Genomic DNA, 24753 nt, shown 5'->3' on the forward strand with positions numbered 1-24753 from the left:
GAAGCTTTCTGAGAAACTGCTTAGTGTTCTGTTAGTTCATCTCACAGAGTTACATCTCTATTTCGTGGATTTCTTTGCTAGCCTTATTTCTGTGGAATCTGAGAACAGATATTTCGGATCCCTTTGAAGACTACAGGGCCAAAGGAAATATCCTCCGATAACAAAGAGAAAGAAGCTTTCTGAGAAACTTCTTTGTGTTCTGTGAAATCATCTCACAGAGTTACAGCTTTCCCTAGAAGAAGCCTTTCGCTAAGACAGTTCTTGTGGAAATGGCAAAGTGATATTTGGTAGCCCATAGAGGGCTATGGTGAAAAGGAAATATCCTCAGATGAACTCTGGAAAGCAGCTTTCTGAGAAACTGCTTCGTGTTCTGTTAATTCATCTCACAGAGTTACATCTGTATTTCGTGGATCTCTTTGCTAGCCTTATTTCTGTGGAATCTGAGAACAGATATTTCGGATCCCTTTGAAGACTATAGGGACTAAGGAAATATCTTCCGATAACAAAGAGAAAGAAGCTGTCTGAGAAACTTCTTTGTGTTCTGTGAAATCATCTCACAGAGTTACAGCTTTCCCTAGAAGAATCCTTTCATTAAGACAGTTCTTGTGGAATTGGAAAAGTGATATTTGGTAGCCCATAGAGGGCTATGGTGAAAAAGGAAATATCCTCAGATGAAATCTGGAAAGAAGCTTTCTGAGAAACTGCTTAGTGTTCTGTTAATTCATCTCACAGAGTTACATCTGTATTTCGTGGATCTCTTTGCTAGCCTTATTTCTGTGGAATCTGAGAACAGATATTTCGGATCCCTTTGAAGACTACAGGGCCAAAGGAAATATCCTCCGATAACAAAGAGAAAGAAGCTTTCTGAGAAACTTCTTTGTGTTCTGTGAAATCATCTCACAGGGTTACATCTTTCCCCTCAAGAAGCCTTTCGATAAGGCAGGTCCTGTGGAAATGGCAAAGTGATATTTGGTAGCCCATAGAGGGCTATGGTGAAAAGGAAATATCCTCAGATGAACTCTGGAAAGCAGCTTTCTGAGAAACTGCTTCGTGTTCTGTTAATTCATCTCACAGAGTTACATCTGTATTTCGTGGATCTCTTTGCTAGCCTTATTTCTGGGGAATCTGAGAACAGATATTTCGGATCCCTTTGAAGACTATAGGGCCAAAGGAAATATCCTCCGATAACAAAGAGAAAGACGCTTTCTGAGAAACTTCTTTGTGTTCTGTGAAATCATCTCACAGAGTTACAGCTTTCCCCTCAAGAAGTCGTTCGATAAGGCAGTTCTTGTGAAATTGGCAAAGTGATATTTGGAAGCCCGTAGAGAGCTATGGTGAAAAAGGAAATATCCTCAGATGAAATCTGGAAAGAAGCTTTCTGAGAAACTGCTTAGTGTTCTGTTAATTCATCTCACAGAGTTACATCTGTATTTCGTGAATCTCTTTGCTAGCCTTATTTCTGTGGAATCTGAGAACAGATATTTCGGATCCCTTTGAAGACTACAGGGCCAAAGGAAATATCCTCCGAAAACAAAGAGAAAGAAGCTTTCTGAGAAACTTCTTTGTGTTCTGTGAAATCATCTCACAGAGTTACAGCTTTCCCCTCAAGAAGCCTTTCGCTAAGACAGTTCTTGTGGAATTGGCAAAGTGATATTTGGAAGCCCATAGAGGGCTATGGTGAAAAAGGAAATATCCTCCGATGAAATCTGGAAAGAAGCTTTCTGAGAAACTGCTTAGTGTTCTGTTAATTCATCTCACAGAGTTACATCTGTATTTCGTGGATCTCTTTGCTAGCCTTATTTCTGTAGAATCTGAGAACAGATATTTCGGATCCCTTTGAAGATTATAGGGCCAAAGGAAATATCCTCCGATAACAAAGAGAAAGAAGCTTTCTGAGAAACTTCTTTGTGTTCTGTGAAATCATCTCAAAGAGTTACAGCTTTCCCCTCAAGAAGACTTTCGCTAAGACAGTTCTTGTGGAATTGGCAAGGTGATATTGGGAAGTCCATAGAGGGCTATGGTGAAAAAGGAAATATCCCCAATGAAATCTGGAAAGAAGCTTTCTGAGAAACTGCTTAGTGTTCTGTTAATTCATCTCACAGAGTTACATCTGTATTTCGTGGATCTCTTTGCTAGCCTTATTTCTGTGGAATCTGAGAACAGATATTTCGGATCCCTTTGAAGACTATAGGTCCAAAGAAATATCCTCCGATAACAAAGAGAAAGAAGCTTTCTGAGAAAGTTCTTTGTGTTCTGTGAAATCATCTCACAGAGTTACAGCTTTCCCGTCAAGAAGAATTTCACTAAGACAGTTCTTCTGGAATTGGCAAAGTGATATATGGAAGCCCCTAGAGGGCTATGGTGAAAAAGGAAATATCCTCAGATGAAATCTGGAAAGAAGCTTTCTGAGAAACTGCTTAGTGTTCTGTTAATTCATCTGACAGAGTTACATCTGTATTTCGTGGATCTCTTTGCTAGCCTTATTTCTGTGGAATCTGAGAACAGATATTTCGGATCCCTTTGAAGACTATAGGGCAAAAGGAAATATTCTCCGATAACAAAGAGAAAGAAGCTTTCTGAGAAACTTCTTTGTGTTCTGTGAAATCTTCTCACAGAGTTACAGCTTTCCCGTCAAGAAGAATTTCGCTAAGACAATTCTTGTGGAATTGGCAAAGTGATATTTGGAAGCCCATAGAGGGCTATGGTGTAAAAGGAAATATCCCCAGATGAAATCTGTAAAGAATCTTTCTGAGAAACTGCTTAGTGTTCTGTTAGTTCATCTCACAGAGTTACATCTCTATTTCGTGGATCTCTTTGCTAGCCTTATTTCTGTGGAATCTGAGAACAGATATTTCGGATCCCTTTGAAGACTACAGGGCCAAAGGAAATATCCTCCGATAACAAAGAGAAAGAAGCTTTCTGAGAAACTTCTTTGTGTTCTGTGAAATCATCTCACAGAGTTACAGCTTTCCCTAGAAGAAGCCTTTCGCTAAGACAGTTCTTGTGGAAATGGCAAAGTGATATTTGGTAGCCCATAGAGGGCTATGGTGAAAAGGAAATATCCTCAGATGAACTCTGGAAAGCAGCTTTCTGAGAAACTGCTTCGTGTTCTGTTAATTCATCTCACAGAGTTACATCTGTATTTCGTGGATCTCTTTGCTAGCCTTATTTCTGTGGAATCTGAAAACAGATATTTCGGATCCCTTTGAAGACTATAGGGACTAAGGAAATATCTTCCGATAACAAAGAGAAAGAAGCTTTCTGAGAAACTTCTTTGTGTTCTGTGAAATCATCTCACAGATTTACAGCATTCCCTAGAAGAATCCTTTCATTAAGACAGTTCTTGTGGAATTGGAAAAGTGATATTTGGTAGCCCATAGAGGGCTATGGTGAAAAAGGAAATATCCTCAGATGAAATCTGGAAAGAAGCTTTCTGAGAAACTGCTTAGTGTTCTGTTAATTCATCTCACAGAGTTACATCTGTATTTCGTGAATCTCTTTGCTAGCCTTATTTCTGTGGAATCTGAGAACAGATATTTCGGATCCCTTTGAAGACTACAGGGCCAAAGGAAATATCCTCCGATAACAAAGAGAAAGAAGCTTTCTGAGAAACTTCTTTGTGTTCTGTGAAATCATCTCACAGAGTTACAGCTTTCCCCTCAAGAAGCCTTTCGCTAAGACAGTTCTTGTGGAATTGGCAAAGTGATATTTGGAAGCCCATAGAGGGCTATGGTGAAAAAGGAAATATCCTCCGATGAAATCTGGAAAGAAGCTTTCTGAGAAACTGCTTAGTGTTCTGTTAATTCATCTCACAGAGTTACATCTGTATTTCGTGGATCTCTTTGCTAGCCTTATTTCTGTAGAATCTGAGAACAGATATTTCGGATCCCTTTGAAGATTATAGGGCCAAAGGAAATATCCTCCGATAACAAAGAGAAAGCTTTCTGAGAAACTTCTTTGTGTTCTGTGAAATCATCTCACAGAGTTACAGCTTTCCCCTCAAGAGGACTTTCGCTAAGACAGTTCTTGTGGAATTGGCAGAGTGATATTGGGAAGCCCATAGAGGGCTATGGTGAAAAAGGAAATATCCCCAATGAAATCTGGAAAGAAGCTTTCTGAGAAACTGCTTAGTGTTCTGTTAATTCATCTCACAGAGTTACATCTGTATTTCGTGGATCTCTTTGCTAGCCTTATTTCTGTGGAATCTGAGAACAGATATTTCGGATCCCTTTGAAGACTATAGGGCCAAAGGAAATATTCTCCGATAACAAAGAGAAAGAAGCTTTCTGAGAAACTTCTTTGTGTTCTGTGAAATCTTCTCACAGAGTTACAGCTTTCCCGTCAAGAAGAATTTCGCTAAGACAATTCTTGTGGAATTGGCAAAGTGATATATGGAAGCCCATAGAGGGCTATGGTGAAAAAGGAAATATCCCCAGATGAAATCTGTAAAGAATCTTTCTGAGAAACTGCTTAGTGTTCTGTTAGTTCATCTCACAGAGTTACATCTCTATTTCGTGGATTTCTTTGCTAGCCTTATTTCTGTGGAATCTGAGAACAGATATTTCGGATCCCTTTGAAGACTACAGGGCCAAAGGAAATATCCTCCGATAACAAAGAGAAAGAAGCTTTCTGAGAAACTTCTTTGTGTTCTGTGAAATCATCTCACAGAGTTACAGCTTTCCCTAGAAGAAGCCTTTCGCTAAGACAGTTCTTGTGGAAATGGCAAAGTGATATTTGGTAGCCCATAGAGGGCTATGGTGAAAAGGAAATATCCTCAGATGAACTCTGGAAAGCAGCTTTCTGAGAAACTGCTTCGTGTTCTGTTAATTCATCTCACAGAGTTACATCTGTATTTCGTGGATCTCTTTGCTAGCCTTATTTCTGTGGAATCTGAGAACAGATATTTCGGATCCCTTTGAAGACTATAGGGACTAAGGAAATATCTTCCGATAACAAAGAGAAAGAAGCTGTCTGAGAAACTTCTTTGTGTTCTGTGAAATCATCTCACAGAGTTACAGCTTTCCCTAGAAGAATCCTTTCATTAAGACAGTTCTTGTGGAATTGGAAAAGTGATATTTGGTAGCCCATAGAGGGCTATGGTGAAAAAGGAAATATCCTCAGATGAAATCTGGAAAGAAGCTTTCTGAGAAACTGCTTAGTGTTCTGTTAATTCATCTCACAGAGTTACATCTGTATTTCGTGGATCTCTTTGCTAGCCTTATTTCTGTGGAATCTGAGAACAGATATTTCGGATCCCTTTGAAGACTACAGGGCCAAAGGAAATATCCTCCGATAACAAAGAGAAAGAAGCTTTCTGAGAAACTTCTTTGTGTTCTGTGAAATCATCTCACAGGGTTACATCTTTCCCCTCAAGAAGCCTTTCGATAAGGCAGGTCCTGTGGAAATGGCAAAGTGATATTTGGTAGCCCATAGAGGGCTATGGTGAAAAGGAAATATCCTCAGATGAACTCTGGAAAGCAGCTTTCTGAGAAACTGCTTCGTGTTCTGTTAATTCATCTCACAGAGTTACACCTGTTTTCGTGGATCTCTTTGCTAGCCTTATTTCTGTGGAATCTGAGAACAGATATTTCGGATCCCTTTGAAGACTATAGGGCCAAAGGAAATATCCTCCGATAACAAAGAGAAAGAAGCTTTCTGAGAAACTTCTTTGTGTTCTGTGAAATCATCTCACAGAGTTACAGCTTTCCCCTCAAGAAGACTTTCGCTAAGACAGTTCTTGTGGAATTGGCAAGGTGATATTGGGAAGTCCATAGAGGGCTATGGTGAAAAAGGAAATATCCCCAATGAAATCTGGAAAGAAGCTTTCTGAGAAACTGCTTAGTGTTCTGTTAATTCATCTCACAGAGTTACATCTGTATTTCGTGGATCTCTTTGCTAGCCTTATTTCTGTGGAATCTGAGAACAGATATTTCGGATCCCTTTGAAGACTATAGGTCCAAAGAAATATCCTCCGATAACAAAGAGAAAGAAGCTTTCTGAGAAAGTTCTTTGTGTTCTGTGAAATCATCTCACAGAGTTACAGCATTCCCGTCAAGAAGAATTTCACTAAGACAGTTCTTCTGGAATTGGCAAAGTGATATATGGAAGCCCCTAGAGGGCTATGGTGAAAAAGGAAATATCCTCAGATGAAATCTGGAAAGAAGCTTTCTGAGAAACTGCTTAGTGTTCTGTTAATTCATCTCACAGAGTTACATCTGTATTTCGTGGATCTCTTTGCTAGCCTTATTTCTGTGGAATCTGAGAACAGATATTTCGGATCCCTTTGAATACTATAGGGCCAAAGGAAATATTCTCCGATAACAAAGAGAAAGAAGCTTTCTGAGAAACTTCTTTGTGTTCTGTGAAATCTTCTCACAGAGTTACAGCTTTCCCGTCAAGAAGAATTTCGCTAAGACAATTCTTGTGGAATTGGCAAAGTGATATTTGGAAGCCCATAGAGGGCTATGGTGTAAAAGGAAATATCCCCAGATGAAATCTGTAAAGAATCTTTCTGAGAAACTGCTTAGTGTTCTGTTAGTTCATCTCACAGAGTTACATCTCTATTTCGTGGATCTCTTTGCTAGCCTTATTTCTGTGGAATCTGAGAACAGATATTTCGGATCCCTTTGAAGACTACAGGGCCAAAGGAAATATCCTCCGATAACAAAGAGAAAGAAGCTTTCTGAGAAACTTCTTTGTGTTCTGTGAAATCATCTCACAGAGTTACAGCTTTCCCTAGAAGAAGCCTTTCGCTAAGACAGTTCTTGTGGAAATGGCAAAGTGATATTTGGTAGCCCATAGAGGGCTATGGTGAAAAGGAAATATCCTCAGATGAACTCTGGAAAGCAGCTTTCTGAGAAACTGCTTCGTGTTCTGTTAATTCATCTCACAGAGTTACATCTGTATTTCGTGGATCTCTTTGCTAGCCTTATTTCTGTGGAATCTGAAAACAGATATTTCGGATCCCTTTGAAGACTATAGGGACTAAGGAAATATCTTCCGATAACAAAGAGAAAGAAGCTTTCTGAGAAACTTCTTTGTGTTCTGTGAAATCATCTCACAGAGTTACAGCTTTCCCTAGAAGAATCCTTTCATTAAGACAGTTCTTGTGGAATTGGAAAAGTGATATTTGGTAGCCCATAGAGGGCTATGGTGAAAAAGGAAATATCCTCCGATGAAATCTGGAAAGAAGCTTTCTGAGAAACTGCTTAGTGTTCTGTTAATTCATCTCACAGAGTTACATCTGTATTTCGTGAATCTCTTTGCTAGCCTTATTTCTGTGGAATCTGAGAACAGATATTTCGGATCCCTTTGAAGACTACAGGGCCAAAGGAAATATCCTCCGATAACAAAGAGAAAGAAGATTTCTGAGAAACTTCTTTGTGTTCTGTGAAATCATCTCACAGAGTTACAGCTTTCCCCTCAAGAAGCCTTTCGCTAAGACAGTTCTTGTGGAATTGGCAAAGTGATATTTGGAAGCCCATAGAGGGCTATGGTGAAAAAGGAAATATCCTCCGATGAAATCTGGAAAGAAGCTTTCTGAGAAACTGCTTAGTGTTCTGTTAATTCATCTCACAGAGTTACATCTGTATTTCGTGGATCTCTTTGCTAGCCTTATTTCTGTAGAATCTGAGAACAGATATTTCGGATCCCTTTGAAGATTATAGGGCCAAAGGAAATATCCTCCGATAACAAAGAGAAAGAAGCTTTCTGAGAAACTTCTTTGTGTTCTGTGAAATCATCTCACAGAGTTACAGCTTTCCCCTCAAGAAGACTTTCGCTAAGACAGTTCTTGTGGAATTGGCAGAGTGATATTGGGAAGCCCATAGAGGGCTATGGTGAAAAAGGAAATATCCCCAATGAAATCTGGAAAGAAGCTTTCTGAGAAACTGCTTAGTGTTCTGTTAATTCATCTCACAGAGTTACATCTGTATTTCGTGGATCTCTTTGCTAGCCTTATTTCTGTGGAATCTGAGAACAGATATTTCGGATCCCTTTGAAGACTATAGGTCCAAAGAAATATCCTCCGATAACAAAGAGAAAGAAGCTTTCTGAGAAAGTTGTTTGTGTTCTGTGAAATCATCTCACAGAGTTACAGCATTCCCGTCAAGAAGAATTTCACTAAGACAGTTCTTCTGGAATTGGCAAAGTGATATATGGAAGCCCCTAGAGGGCTATGGTGAAAAAGGAAATATCCTCAGATGAAATCTGGAAAGAAGCTTTCTGAGAAACTGCTTAGTGTTCTGTTAATTCATCTCACAGAGTTACATCTGTATTTCGTGGATCTCTTTGCTAGCCTTATTTCTGTGGAATCTGAGAACAGATATTTCGGATCCCTTTGAAGACTATAGGGCCAAAGGAAATATTCTCCGATAACAAAGAGAAAGAAGCTTTCTGAGAAACTTCTTTGTGTTCTGTGAAATCTTCTCACAGAGTTACAGCTTTCCCGTCAAGAAGAATTTCGCTAAGACAATTCTTGTGGAATTGGCAAAGTGATATTTGGAAGCCCATAGAGGGCTATGGTGAAAAAGGAAATATCCCCAGATGAAATCTGTAAAGAATCTTTCTGAGAAACTGCTTAGTGTTCTGTTAGTTCATCTCACAGAGTTACATCTCTATTTCGTGGATTTCTTTGCTAGCCTTATTTCTGTGGAATCTGAGAACAGATATTTCGGATCCCTTTGAAGACTACAGGGCCAAAGGAAATATCCTCCGATAACAAAGAGAAAGAAGCTTTCTGAGAAACTTCTTTGTGTTCTGTGAAATCATCTCACAGAGTTACAGCTTTCCCTAGAAGAAGCCTTTCGCTAAGACAGTTCTTGTGGAAATGGCAAAGTGATATTTGGTAGCCCATAGAGGGCTATGGTGAAAAGGAAATATCCTCAGATGAACTCTGGAAAGCAGCTTTCTGAGAAACTGCTTCGTGTTCTGTTAATTCATCTCACAGAGTTACATCTCTATTTCGTGGATCTCTTTGCTAGCCTTATTTCTGTGGAATCTGAGAACAGATATTTCGGATCCCTTTGAAGACTATAGGGACTAAGGAAATATCTTCCGATAACAAAGAGAAAGAAGCTGTCTGAGAAACTTCTTTGTGTTCTGTGAAATCATCTCACAGAGTTACAGCTTTCCCCTCAACAAGCCTTTCGCTAAGACAGTTCTTGTGGAATTGGCAAAGTGATATTTGGAAGCCCATAGAGGGCTATGGTGAAAAAGGAAATATCCTCCGATGAAATCTGGAAAGAAGCTTTCTGAGAAACTGCTTAGTGTTCTGTTAATTCATCTCACAGAGTTACATCTGTATTTCGTGGATCTCTTTGCTAGCCTTATTTCTGTAGAATCTGAGAACAGATATTTCGGATCCCTTTGAAGATTATAGGGCCAAAGGAAATATCCTCCGATAACAAAGAGAAAGAAGCTTTCTGAGAAACTTCTTTGTGTTCTGTGAAATCATCTCACAGAGTTACAGCTTTCCCCTCAAGAAGACTTTCGCTAAGACAGTTCTTGTGGAATTGGCAGAGTGATATTGGGAAGCCCATAGAGGGCTATGGTGAAAAAGGAAATATCCCCAATGAAATCTGGAAAGAAGCTTTCTGAGAAACTGCTTAGTGTTCTGTTAATTCATCTCACAGAGTTACATCTGTATTTCGTGGATCTCTTTGCTAGCCTTATTTCTGTGGAATCTGAGAACAGATATTTCGGATCCCTTTGAAGACTATAGGTCCAAAGAAATATCATCCGATAACAAAGAGAAAGAAGCTTTCTGAGAAAGTTCTTTGTGTTCTGTGAAATCATCTCACAGAGTTACAGCATTCCCGTCAAGAAGAATTTCACTAAGACAGTTCTTCTGGAATTGGCAAAGTGATATATGGAAGCCCCTAGAGGGCTATGGTGAAAAAGGAAATATCCTCAGATGAAATCTGGAAAGAAGCTTTCTGAGAAACTGCTTAGTGTTCTGTTAATTCATCTCACAGAGTTACATCTGTATTTCGTGGATCTCTTTGCTAGCCTTATTTCTGTGGAATCTGAGAACAGATATTTCGGATCCCTTTGAAGACTATAGGGCCAAAGGAAATATTCTCCGATAACAAAGAGAAAGAAGCTTTCTGAGAAACTTCTTTGTGTTCTGTGAAATCTTCTCACAGAGTTACAGCTTTCCCGTCAAGAAGAATTTCGCTAAGACAATTCTTGTGGAATTGGCAAAGTGATATTTGGAAGCCGATAGAGGGCTATGGTGAAAAAGGAAATATCCCCAGATGAAATCTGTAAAGAATCTTTCTGAGAAACTGCTTAGTGTTCTGTTAGTTCATCTCACAGAGTTACATCTCTATTTCGTGGATTTCTTTGCTAGCCTTATTTCTGTGGAATCTGAGAACAGATATTTCGGATCCCTTTGAAGACTACAGGGCCAAAGGAAATATCCTCCGATAACAAAGAGAAAGAAGCTTTCTGAGAAACTTCTTTGTGTTCTGTGAAATCATCTCACAGAGTTACAGCTTTCCCTAGAAGAAGCCTTTCGCTAAGACAGTTCTTGTGGAAATGGCAAAGTGATATTTGGTAGCCCATAGAGGGCTATGGTGAAAAGGAAATATCCTCAGATGAACTCTGGAAAGCAGCTTTCTGAGAAACTGCTTCGTGTTCTGTTAATTCATCTCACAGAGTTACATCTGTATTTCGTGGATCTCTTTGCTAGCCTTATTTCTGTGGAATCTGAGAACAGATATTTCGGATCCCTTTGAAGACTATAGGGACTAAGGAAATATCTTCCGATAACAAAGAGAAAGAAGCTGTCTGAGAAACTTCTTTGTGTTCTGTGAAATCATCTCACAGAGTTACAGCTTTCCCCTCAACAAGCCTTTCGCTAAGACAGTTCTTGTGGAATTGGAAAAGTGATATTTGGAAGCCCGTAGAGGGCTACGGTGAAAAAGGAAATATCCCCAATGAAATCTGGAAGGAAGCTTTCTGAGAAACTGCTTAGTGTTCTGTTAATTCATCTCACAGAGTTACATCTGTATTTCGTGGATCTCTTTGCTAGCCTTATTTCTGTGGAATCTGAGAACAGATATTTCGGATCCCTTTGAAGACTATAGGGCCAAAGGAAATATCCTCCGAGAACAAAGAGAAAGAAGCTTTCTGAGAAACTTCTTTGTGTTCTGTGAAATCATCTCACAGAGTTACAGCTTTCCCCTCAAGAAGCTTTTCGCTAAGACAGTTCTTGTGTAATTGGCAAAGTGATATTTGGAAGCCCATAGAGGGCTATGGTGAAAAAGGAAATATCCCCAGATGAAATCTGTAAAGAATCTTTCTGAGAAACTGCTTAGTGTTCTGTTAGTTCATCTCACAGAGTTACATCTCTATTTCGTGGATCTCTTTGCTAGCCTTATTTCTGTGGAATCTGAGAACAGATATTTCGGATCCCTTTGAAGACTACAGGGCTAAAGGAAATATCCTCCGATAACAAAGAGAAAGAAGCTTTCTGAGAAACTTCTTTGTGTTCTGTGAAATCATCTCACAGAGTTACAGCTTTCCCTAGAAGAAGCCTTTCGCTAAGACAGTTCTTGTGGAAATGGCAAAGTGATATTTGGTAGCCCATAGAGGGCTATGGTGAAAAGGAAATATCCTCAGATGAACTCTGGAAAGCAGCTTTCTGAGAAACTGCTTCGTGTTCTGTTAATTCATCTCACAGAGTTACATCTGTATTTCGTGGATCTCTTTGCTAGCCTTATTTCTGTGGAATCTGAGAACAGATATTTCGGATCCCTTTGAAGACTACAGGGACTAAGGAAATATCTTCCGATAACAAAGAGAAAGAAGCTTTCTGAGAAAGTTCTTTGTGTTCTGTGAAATCATCTCACAGAGTTACAGCTTTCCCTAGAAGAATCCTTTCATTAAGACAGTTCTTGTGGAATTGGAAAAGTGATATTTGGTAGCCCATAGAGGGCTATGGTGAAAAAGGAAATATCCTCAGATGAAATCTGGAAAGAAGCTTTCTGAGAAACTGCTTAGTGTTCTGTTAATTCATCTCACAGAGTTACATCTGTATTTCGTGGATCTCTTTGCTAGCCTTATTTCTGTGGAATCTGAGAACAGATATTTCGGATCCCTTTGAAGACTATAGGGCCAAAGGAAATATCCTCCGAGAACAAAGAGAAAGAAGCTTTCTGAGAAACTTCTTTGTGTTCTGTGAAATCATCTCACAGAGTTACAGCTTTCCCCTCAAGAAGCCTTTCGCTAAGACAGTTCTTGTGTAATTGGCAAAGTGATATTGGGAAGCACATAGAGGGCTATGGTGAAAAAGGAAATATCCTCAGATGAAATATGGAAAGAAGCTTTCTGAGAAACTGCTTAGTGTTCTGGTAATTCATCTCACAGAGTTACATCTGTATTTCGTGGATCTCTTTGCTAGCCTTATTTCTGTGGAATCTGAGAACAGATATTTCGGATCCCTTTGAAGACTATAGGCCCAAAGGAAATATCCTCCGATAACAAAGAGAAAGAAGCTTTCTGAGAAACTTCTTTGTGTTCTGTGAAATCATCTCACAGAGTTACAGATTTCCCATAAGAAGCCTTTCGCTAAGACAGTTCTTGTGGAATTGGCAAAGTGATATTTGGAAGCCCATAGAGGGCTATGGTGAAAAAGGAAATATCCTCAGATGAAATCTGGAAAGCAGCTTTCTGAGAAACTGCTTAGTGTTCTCTTAATTCATCTCACAGAGTTACATCTGCATTTCGTGGATCGCTTTGCTAACCTTATTTCTGTGGAATCTGAGAACAGATTTCGGATCTCTTTGAAGACTATAGGGCCAAAGGAAATATCCTCCGATAACAAAGAGAAAGAAGCTTTCTGAGAAACTTCTTTGTGTTCTGTGAAATCATCTCAAAGAGTTACAGCTTACCCCTCAAGAAGCCTTTCGCTAGGACAGTTCTTGTGGAATTGGCAGAGTGATATTTGGAAGCCCATAGAGGGCTATGGTGAAAAAGGAAATATCCTCAGATGAAATCTGGAAAGAAGCTTTCTGAGAAACTGCTTAGTGTTCTGTTAATTCATCTCACCGAGTTATATCTGTATGTCGTGGATCTCTTTGCTAGCCTTATTTCTGTGGAATCTGAGAACAGATATTTCAGATCCCTTTGAAGACTATAGAGAAAAGGAAATATCCTCCGATAACAAAGAGAAAGAAGCTTTCTGAGAAACTTCTTTGTGTTCTGTGAAATCATCTCACAGAGTTACAGCTTTCCCCTCAAGAAGCCTTTCGCTAAGACAGCTCTTGTGGAATTGGCAAAGTGATATTTGGAAGCCCTTAGACGGCTATGGTGAAAAAGGAAATATCCTCCGATGAAATCTGGAAAGAAGCTTTCTGAGAAACTGCTTAGTGTTCTGTTAATTCATCTCACAGAGTTACATCTGTATTTCGTGGATCTCTTTGCTAGCCTTATTTCTGTGGAATCTGAGAACAGATATTTCGGATCCCTTTGAAGACTATAGGGCCAAAGGAAATATCCTCCGAGAACAAAGAGAAAGAAGCTTTCTGAGAAACTTCTTTGTGTTCTGTGAAATCATCTCACAGAGTTACAGCTTTCCCCTCAAGAAGCCTTTCGCTAAGACAGTTCTTGTGGAATTGGCAAAGTGATATTTGGAAGCCCATAGAGGGCTATGGTGAAAAAGGAAATATCCTCCGATGAAATCTGGAAAGAAGCTTTCTGAGAAACTGCTTAGTGTTCTGTTAATTCATCTCACAGAGTTACATCTGTATTTCGTGGATCTCTTTGCTAGCCTTATTTCTGTAGAATCTGAGAACAGATATTTCGGATCCCTTTGAAGATTATAGGGCCAAAGGAAATATCCTCCGATAACAAAGAGAAAGAAGCTTTCTGAGAAACTTCTTTGTGTTCTGTGAAATCATCTCACAGAGTTACAGCTTTCCCCTCAAGAAGACTTTCGCTAAGACAGTTCTTGTGGAATTGGCAGAGTGATATTGGGAAGCCCATAGAGGGCTATGGTGAAAAAGGAAATATCCCCAATGAAATCTGGAAAGAAGCTTTCTGAGAAACTGCTTAGTGTTCTGTTAATTCATCTCACAGAGTTACATCTGTATTTCGTGGATCTCTTTGCTAGCCTTATTTCTGTGGAATCTGAGAACAGATATTTCGGATCCCTTTGAAGACTATAGGTCCAAAGAAATATCCTCCGATAACAAAGAGAAAGAAGCTTTCTGAGAAAGTTCTTTGTGTTCTGTGAAATCATCTCACAGAGTTACAGCATTCCCGTCAAGAAGAATTTCACTAAGACAGTTCTTCTGGAATTGGCAAAGTGATATATGGAAGCCCCTAGAGGGCTATGGTGAAAAAGGAAATATCCTCAGATGAAATCTGGAAAGAAGCTTTCTGAGAAACTGCTTAGTGTTCTGTTAATTCATCTCACAGAGTTACATCTGTATTTCGTGGATCTCTTTGCTAGCCTTATTTCTGTGGAATCTGAGAACAGATATTTCGGATCCCTTTGAAGACTATAGGGCCAAAGGAAATATTCTCCGATAACAAAGAGAAAGAAGCTTTCTGAGAAACTTCTTTGTGTTCTGTGAAATCTTCTCACAGAGTTACAGCTTTCCCGTCAAGAAGAATTTCGCTAAGACAATTCTTGTGGAATTGGCAAAGTGATATTTGGAAGCCCATAGAGGGCTATGGTGAAAAAGGAAATATCCCCAGATGAAATCTGGAAAGAAGCTTTCTGAGAAACTGCTTAGTGTTCTGTTAGTTCATCTCACAGAGTTACATCTCTATTTCGTGGATTTCTTTGCTAGCCTTATTTCTGTGGAATCTGAGAACAGATATTTCGGATCCCTTTGAAGACTACAGGGCCAAAGGAAATATCCTCCGATAACAAAGAGAAAGAAGCTTTCTGAGAAACTTCTTTGTGTTCTGTGAAATCATCTCACAGAGTTACAGCTTTCCCTAGAAGAAGCCTTTCGCTAAGACAGTTCTTGTGGAAATGGCAAAGTGATATTTGGTAGCCCATAGAGGGCTATGGTGAAAAGGAAATATCCTCAGATGAACTCTGGAAAGCAGCTTTCTGAGAAACTGCTTCGTGTTCTGTTAATTCATCTCACAGAGTTACATCTCTATTTCGTGGATCTCTTTGCTAGCCTTATTTCTGTGGAATCTGAGAACAGATATTTCGGATCCCTTTGAAGACTATAGGGACTAAGGAAATATCTTCCGATAACAAAGAGAAAGAAGCTGTCTGAGAAACTTCTTTGTGTTCTGTGAAATCATCTCACAGAGTTACAGCTTTCCCCTCAACAAGCCTTTCGCTAAGACAGTTCTTGTGGAATTGGCAAAGTGATATTTGGAAGCCCATAGAGGGCTATGGTGAAAAAGGAAATATCCTCCGATGAAATCTGGAAAGAAGCTTTCTGAGAAACTGCTTAGTGTTCTGTTAATTCATCTCACAGAGTTACATCTGTATTTCGTGGATCTCTTTGCTAGCCTTATTTCTGTAGAATCTGAGAACAGATATTTCGGATCCCTTTGAAGATTATAGGGCCAAAGGAAATATCCTCCGATAACAAAGAGAAAGAAGCTTTCTGAGAAACTTATTTGTGTTCTGTGAAATCATCTCACAGAGTTACAGCTTTCCCCTCAAGAAGACTTTCGCTAAGACAGTTCTTGTGGAATTGGCAGAGTGATATTGGGAAGCCCATAGAGGGCTATGGTGAAAAAGGAAATATCCCCAATGAAATCTGGAAAGAAGCTTTCTGAGAAACTGCTTAGTGTTCTGTTAATTCATCTCACAGAGTTACATCTGTATTTCGTGGATCTCTTTGCTAGCCTTATTTCTGTGGAATCTGAGAACAGATATTTCGGATCCCTTTGAAGACTATAGGTCCAAAGAAATATCATCCGATAACAAAGAGAAAGAAGCTTTCTGAGAAAGTTCTTTGTGTTCTGTGAAATCATCTCACAGAGTTACAGCATTCCCGTCAAGAAGAATTTCACTAAGACAGTTCTTCTGGAATTGGCAAAGTGATATATGGAAGCCCCTAGAGGGCTATGGTGAAAAAGGAAATATCCTCAGATGAAATCTGGAAAGAAGCTTTCTGAGAAACTGCTTAGTGTTCTGTTAATTCATCTCACAGAGTTACATCTGTATTTCGTGGGTCTCTTTGCTAGCCTTATTTCTGTGGAATCTGAGAACAGATATTTCGGATCCCTTTGAAGACTATAGGGCCAAAGGAAATATTCTCCGATAACAAAGAGAAAGAAGCTTTCTGAGAAACTTCTTTGTGTTCTGTGAAATCTTCTCACAGAGTTACAGCTTTCCCGTCAAGAAGAATTTCGCTAAGACAATTCTTGTGGAATTGGCAAAGTGATATTTGGAAGCCCATAGAGGGCTATGGTGAAAAAGGAAATATCCCCAGATGAAATCTGTAAAGAATCTTTCTGAGAAACTGCTTAGTGTTCTGTTAGTTCATCTCACAGAGTTACATCTCTATTTCGTGGATTTCTTTGCTAGCCTTATTTCTGTGGAATCTGAGAACAGATATTTCGGATCCCTTTGAAGACTACAGGGCCAAAGGAAATATCCTCCGATAACAAAGAGAAAGAAGCTTTCTGAGAAACTTCTTTGTGTTCTGTGAAATCATCTCACAGAGTTACAGCTTTCCCTAGAAGAAGCCTTTCGCTAAGACAGTTCTTGTGGAAATGGCAAAGTGATATTTGGTAGCCCATAGAGGGCTATGGTGAAAAGGAAATATCCTCAGATGAACTCTGGAAAGCAGCTTTCTGAGAAACTGCTTCGTGTTCTGTTAATTCATCTCACAGAGTTACATCTGTATTTCGTGGATCTCTTTGCTAGCCTTATTTCTGTGGAATCTGAGAACAGATATTTCGGATCCCTTTGAAGACTATAGGGACTAAGGAAATATCTTCCGATAACAAAGAGAAAGAAGCTGTCTGAGAAACTTCTTTGTGTTCTGTGAAATCATCTCACAGAGTTACAGCTTTCCCCTCAACAAGCCTTTCGCTAAGACAGTTCTTGTGGAATTGGAAAAGTGATATTTGGAAGCCCGTAGAGGGCTACGGTGAAAAAGGAAATATCCCCAATGAAATCTGGAAGGAAGCTTTCTGAGAAACTGCTTAGTGTTCTGTTAATTCATCTCACAGAGTTACATCTGTATTTCGTGGATCTCTTTGCTAGCCTTATTTCTGTGGAATCTGAGAACAGATATTTCGGATCCCTTTGAAGACTATAGGGCCAAAGGAAATATCCTCCGAGAACAAAGAGAAAGAAGCTTTCTGAGAAACTTCTTTGTGTTCTGTGAAATCATCTCACAGAGTTACAGCTTTCCCCTCAAGAAGCTTTTCGCTAAGACAGTTCTTGTGTAATTGGCAAAGTGATATTTGGAAGCCCATAGAGGGCTATGGTGAAAAAGGAAATATCCCCAGATGAAATCTGTAAAGAATCTTTCTGAGAAACTGCTTAGTGTTCTGTTAGTTCATCTCACAGAGTTACATCTCTATTTCGTGGATCTCTTTGCTAGCCTTATTTCTGTGGAATCTGAGAACAGATATTTCGGATCCCTTTGAAGACTACAGGGCTAAAGGAAATATCCTCCGATAACAAAGAGAAAGAAGCTTTCTGAGAAACTTCTTTGTGTTCTGTGAAATCATCTCACAGAGTTACAGCTTTCCCTAGAAGAAGCCTTTCGCTAAGACAGTTCTTGTGGAAATGGCAAAGTGATATTTGGTAGCCCATAGAGGGCTATGGTGAAAAGGAAATATCCTCAGATGAACTCTGGAAAGCAGCTTTCTGAGAAACTGCTTCGTGTTCTGTTAATTCATCTCACAGAGTTACATCTGTATTTCGTGGATCTCTTTGCTAGCCTTATTTCTGTGGAATCTGAGAACAGATATTTCGGATCCCTTTGAAGACTACAGGGACTAAGGAAATATCTTCCGATAACAAAGAGAAAGAAGCTTTCTGAGAAAGTTCTTTGTGTTCTGTGAAATCATCTCACAGAGTTACAGCTTTCCCTAGAAGAATCCTTTCATTAAGACAGTTCTTGTGGAATTGGAAAAGTGATATTTGGTAGCCCATAGAGGGCTATGGTGAAAAAGGAAATATCCTCAGATGAAATCTGGAAAGAAGCTTTCTGAGAAACTGCTTAGTGTTCTGTTAATTCATCTCACAGAGTTACATCTGTATTTCGTGGATCTCTTTGCTAGCCTTATTTCTGTGGAATCTGAGAACAGATATTTCGGATCCCTTTGAAGACTATAGGGCCAAAGGAAATATCCTCCGAGAACAAAGAGAAAGAAGCTTTCTGAGAAACTTCTTTGTGTTCTGTGAAATCATCTCACAGAGTTACAGCTTTCCCCTCAAGAAGCCTTTCGCTAAGACAGTTCTTGTGTAATTGGCAAAGTGATATTGGGAAGCACATAGAGGGCTATGGTGAAAAAGGAAATATCCTCAGATGAAATATGGAAAGAAGCTTTCTGAGAAACTGCTTAGTGTTCTGGTAATTCATCTCACAGAGTTACATCTGTATTTCGTGGATCTCTTTGCTAGCCTTATTTCTGTGGAATCTGAGAACAGATATTTCGGATCCCTTTGAAGACTATAGGCCCAAAGGAAATATCCTCCGATAACAAAGAGAAAGAAGCTTTCTGAGAAACTTCTTTGTGTTCTGTGAAATCATCTCACAGAGTTACAGATTTCCCATAAGAAGCCTTTCGCTAAGACAGTTCTTGTGGAATTGGCAAAGTGATATTTGGAAGCCCATAGAGGGCTATGGTGAAAAAGGAAATATCCTCAGATGAAATCTGGAAAGCAGCTTTCTGAGAAACTGCTTAGTGTTCTCTTAATTCATCTCACAGAGTTACATCTGCATTTCGTGGATCGCTTTGCTAACCTTATTTCTGTGGAATCTGAGAACAGATTTCGGATCTCTTTGAAGACTATAGGGCCAAAGGAAATATCCTCCGATAACAAAGAGAAAGAAGCTTTCTGAGAAACTTCTTTGTGTTCTGTGAAATCATCTCAAAGAGTTACAGCTTACCCCTCAAGAAGCCTTTCGCTAGGACAGTTCTTGTGGAATTGGCAGAGTGATATTTGGAAGCCCATAGAGGGCTATGGTGAAAAAGGAAATATCCTCAGATGAAATCTGGAAAGAAGCTTTCTGAGAAACTGCTTAGTGTTCTGTTAATTCATCTCACCGAGTTATATCTGTATGTCGTGGATCTCTTTGCTAGCCTTATTTCTGTGGAATCTGAGAACAGATATTTCAGATCCCTTTGAAGACTATAGAGAAAAGGAAATATCCTCCGATAACAAAGAGAAAGAAGCTTTCTGAGAAACTTCTTTGTGTTCTGTGAAATCATCTCACAGAGTTACAGCTTTCCCCTCAAGAAGCCTTTCGCTAAGACAGCTCTTGTGGAATTGGCAAAGTGATATTTGGAAGCCCTTAGACGGCTATGGTGAAAAAGGAAATATCCTCCGATGAAATCTGGAAAGAAGCTTTCTGAGAAACTGCTTAGTGTTCTGTTAATTCATCTCACAGAGTTACATCTGTATTTCGTTGATCTCTTTGCTAGCCTTATTTCTGTGGAATGTGAGAACAGATATTTCGGATCCTTTTGAAGACTATAGGGCCAAAGGAAATATCCTCTGATAACAAACAGAAAGAAGCTTTCTGAGAAACTTCTTTGTGTTCTGTGAAATCATCTCACAGGGTTACATCTTTCCCCTCAAGAAGCCTTTCGATAAGGCCTGTCCTGTGGAAATGGCAAAGTGATATTTGGTAGCCCATAGAGGGCTATGGTGAAAAGGAAATATCCTCAGATGAACTCTGGAAAGCAGCTTTCTGAGAAACTGCTTCGTGTTCTGTTAATTCATCTCACAGAGTTACATCTGTATTTCGTGGATCTCTTTGCTAGCCTTATTTCTGTGGAATCTGAGAACAGATATTTCGGATCCCTTTGAAGACTATAGGGCCAAAGGAAATATCCTCCGATAACAAAGAGAAAGACGCTTTCTGAGAAACTTCTTTGTGTTCTGTGAAATCATCTCACAGAGTTACAGCTTTCCCCTCAAGAAGTCGTTCGATAAGGCAGTTCTTGTGGAATTGGCAAAGTGATATTTGGAAGCCCGTAGAGAGCTATGGTGAAAAAGGAAATATCCTCAGATGAAATCTGGAAAGAAGCTTTCTGAGAAACTGCTTAGTGTTCTGTTAATTCATCTCACAGAGTTACATCTGTATTTCGTGGATCTCTTTGCTAGCCTTATTTCTGTAGAATCTGAGAACAGATATTTCGGATCCCTTTGAAGATTATAGGGCCAAAGGAAATATCCTCCGATAACAAAGAGAAAGAAGCTTTCTGAGAAACTTCTTTGTGTTCTGTGAAATCATCTCACAGAGTTACAGCTTTCCCCTCAAGAAGACTTTCGCTAAGACAGTTCTTGTGGAACTGGCAAAGTGATATTGGGAAGCCCATAGAGGGCTATGGTGAAAAAGGAAATATCCCCAATGAAATCTGGAAAGAAGCTTTCTGAGAAACTGCTTAGTGTTCTGTTAATTCATCTCACAGAGTTACATCTGTATTTCGTGGATCTCTTTGCTAGCCTTATTTCTGTGGAATCTGAGAACAGATATTTCGGATCCCTTTGAAGACTATAGGTCCAAAGAAATATCCTCCGATAACAAAGAGAAAGAAGCTTTCTGAGAAAGTTCTTTGTGTTCTGTGAAATCATCTCACAGAGTTACAGCATTCCCGTCAAGAAGAATTTCACTAAGACAGTTCTTCTGGAATTGGCAAAGTGATATATGGAAGCCCCTAGAGGGCTATGGTGAAAAAGGAAATATCCTCAGATGAAATCTGGAAAGAAGCTTTCTGAGAAACTGCTTAGTGTTCTGTTAATTCATCTCACAGAGTTACATCTGTATTTCGTGGATCTCTTTGCTAGCCTTATTTCTGTGGAATCTGAGAACAGATATTTCGGATCCCTTTGAAGACTATAGGGCCAAAGGAAATATTCTCCGATAACAAAGAGAAAGAAGCTTTCTGAGAAACTTCTTTGTGTTCTGTGAAATCTTCTCACAGAGTTACAGCTTTCCCGTCAAGAAGAATTTCGCTAAGACAATTCTTGTGGAATTGGCAAAGTGATATTTGGAAGCCCATAGAGGGCTATGGTGAAAAAGGAAATATCCCCAGATGAAATCTGTAAAGAATCTTTCTGAGAAACTGCTTAGTGTTCTGTTAGTTCATCTCACAGAGTTACATCTCTATTTCGTGGATTTCTTTGCTAGCCTTATTTCTGTGGAATCTGAGAACAGATATTTCGGATCCCTTTGAAGACTACAGGGCCAAAGGAAATATCCTCCGATAACAAAGAGAAAGAAGCTTTCTGAGAAACTTCTTTGTGTTCTGTGAAATCATCTCACAGAGTTACAGCTTTCCCTAGAAGAAGCCTTTCGCTAAGACAGTTCTTGTGGAAATGGCAAAGTGATATTTGGTAGCCCATAGAGGGCTATGGTGAAAAGGAAATATCCTCAGATGAACTCTGGAAAGCAGCTTTCTGAGAAACTGCTTCGTGTTCTGTTAATTCATCTCACAGAGTTACATCTGTATTTCGTGGATCTCTTTGCTAGCCTTATTTCTGTGGAATCTGAGAACAGATATTTCGGATCCCTTTGAAGACTATAGGGACTAAGGAAATATCTTCCGATAACAAAGAGAAAGAAGCTGTCTGAGAAACTTCTTTGTGTTCTGTGAAATCATCTCACAGAGTTACAGCTTTCCCCTCAACAAGCCTTTCGCTAAGACAGTTCTTGTGGAATTGGAAAAGTGATATTTGGAAGCCCGTAGAGGGCTACGGTGAAAAAGGAAATATCCCCAATGAAATCTGGAAGGAAGCTTTCTGAGAAACTGCTTAGTGTTCTGTTAATTCATCTCACAGAGTTACATCTGTATTTCGTGGATCTCTTTGCTAGCCTTATTTCTGTGGAATCTGAGAACAGATATTTCGGATCCCTTTGAAGACTATAGGGCCAAAGGAAATATCCTCCGAGAACAAAGAGAAAGAAGCTTTCTGAGAAACTTCTTTGTGTTCTGTGAAATCATCTCACAGAGTTACAGCTTTCCCCTCAAGAAGCTTTTCGCTAAGACAGTTCTTGTGTAATTGGCAAAGTGATATTTGGAAGCCCATAGAGGGCTATGGTGAAAAAGGAAATATCCCCAGATGAAATCTGTAAAGAATCTTTCTGAGAAACTGCTTAGTGTTCTGTTAGTTCATCTCACAGTGTTACATCTCTATTTCGTGGATCTCTTTGCTAGCCTTATTTCTGTGGAATCTGAGAACAGATATTTCGGATCCCTTTGAAGACTACAGGGCTAAAGGAAATATCCTCCGATAACAAAGAGAAAGAAGCTTTCTGAGAAACTTCTTTGTGTTCTGTGAAATCATCTCACAGAGTTACAGCTTTCCCTAGAAGAAGCCTTTCGCTAAGACAGTTCTTGTGGAAATGGCAAAGTGATATTTGGTAGCCCATAGAGGGCTATGGTGAAAAGGAAATATCCTCAGATGAACTCTGGAAAGCAGCTTTCTGAGAAACTGCTTCGTGTTCTGTTAATTCATCTCACAGAGTTACATCTGTATTTCGTGGATCTCTTTGCTAGCCTTATTTCTGTGGAATCTGAGAACAGATATTTCGGATCCCTTTGAAGACTACAGGGACTAAGGAAATATCTTCCGATAACAAAGAGAAAGAAGCTTTCTGAGAAAGTTCTTTGTGTTCTGTGAAATCATCTCACAGAGTTACAGCTTTCCCTAGAAGAATCCTTTCATTAAGACAGTTCTTGTGGAATTGGAAAAGTGATATTTGGTAGCCCATAGAGGGCTATGGTGAAAAAGGAAATATCCTCAGATGAAATCTGGAAAGAAGCTTTCTGAGAAACTGCTTAGTGTTCTGTTAATTCATCTCACAGAGTTACATCTGTATTTCGTGGATCTCTTTGCTAGCCTTATTTCTGTGGAATCTGAGAACAGATATTTCGGATCCCTTTGAAGACTATAGGGCCAAAGGAAATATCCTCCGAGAACAAAGAGAAAGAAGCTTTCTGAGAAACTTCTTTGTGTTCTGTGAAATCATCTCACAGAGTTACAGCTTTCCCCTCAAGAAGCCTTTCGCTAAGACAGTTCTTGTGTAATTGGCAAAGTGATATTGGGAAGCACATAGAGGGCTATGGTGAAAAAGGAAATATCCTCAGATGAAATATGGAAAGAAGCTTTCTGAGAAACTGCTTAGTGTTCTGGTAATTCATCTCACAGAGTTACATCTGTATTTCGTGGATCTCTTTGCTAGCCTTATTTCTGTGGAATCTGAGAACAGATATTTCGGATCCCTTTGAAGACTATAGGCCCAAAGGAAATATCCTCCGATAACAAAGAGAAAGAAGCTTTCTGAGAAACTTCTTTGTGTTCTGTGAAATCATCTCACAGAGTTACAGATTTCCCATAAGAAGCCTTTCGCTAAGACAGTTCTTGTGGAATTGGCAAAGTGATATTTGGAAGCCCATAGAGGGCTATGGTGAAAAAGGAAATATCCTCAGATGAAATCTGGAAAGCAGCTTTCTGAGAAACTGCTTAGTGTTCTCTTAATTCATCTCACAGAGTTACATCTGCATTTCGTGGATCGCTTTGCTAACCTTATTTCTGTGGAATCTGAGAACAGATTTCGGATCTCTTTGAAGACTATAGGGCCAAAGGAAATATCCTCCGATAACAAAGAGAAAGAAGCTTTCTGAGAAACTTCTTTGTGTTCTGTGAAATCATCTCAAAGAGTTACAGCTTACCCCTCAAGAAGCCTTTCGCTAGGACAGTTCTTGTGGAATTGGCAGAGTGATATTTGGAAGCCCATAGAGGGCTATGGTGAAAAAGGAAATATCCTCAGATGAAATCTGGAAAGAAGCTTTCTGAGAAACTGCTTAGTGTTCTGTTAATTCATCTCACCGAGTTATATCTGTATGTCGTGGATCTCTTTGCTAGCCTTATTTCTGTGGAATCTGAGAACAGATATTTCAGATCCCTTTGAAGACTATAGAGAAAAGGAAATATCCTCCGATAACAAAGAGAAAGAAGCTTTCTGAGAAACTTCTTTGTGTTCTGTGAAATCATCTCACAGAGTTACAGCTTTCCCCTCAAGAAGCCTTTCGCTAAGACAGCTCTTGTGGAATTGGCAAAGTGATATTTGGAAGCCCTTAGACGGCTATGGTGAAAAAGGAAATATCCTCCGATGAAATCTGGAAAGAAGCTTTCTGAGAAACTGCTTAGTGTTCTGTTAATTCATCTCACAGAGTTACATCTGTATTTCGTTGATCTCTTTGCTAGCCTTATTTCTGTGGAATGTGAGAACAGATATTTCGGATCCTTTTGAAGACTATAGGGCCAAAGGAAATATCCTCTGATAACAAACAGAAAGAAGCTTTCTGAGAAACTTCTTTGTGTTCTGTGAAATCATCTCACAGGGTTACATCTTTCCCCTCAAGAAGCCTTTCGATAAGGCCTGTCCTGTGGAAATGGCAAAGTGATATTTGGTAGCCCATAGAGGGCTATGGTGAAAAGGAAATATCCTCAGATGAACTCTGGAAAGCAGCTTTCTGAGAAACTGCTTCGTGTTCTGTTAATTCATCTCACAGAGTTACATCTGTATTTCGTGGATCTCTTTGCTAGCCTTATTTCTGTGGAATCTGAGAACA

This window comes from Macaca fascicularis, chromosome 15 (assembly GCF_037993035.2).
Source record: "Macaca fascicularis isolate 582-1 chromosome 15, T2T-MFA8v1.1".
In the NCBI taxonomy this organism is placed as follows: Eukaryota; Metazoa; Chordata; class Mammalia; order Primates; family Cercopithecidae; genus Macaca; species Macaca fascicularis.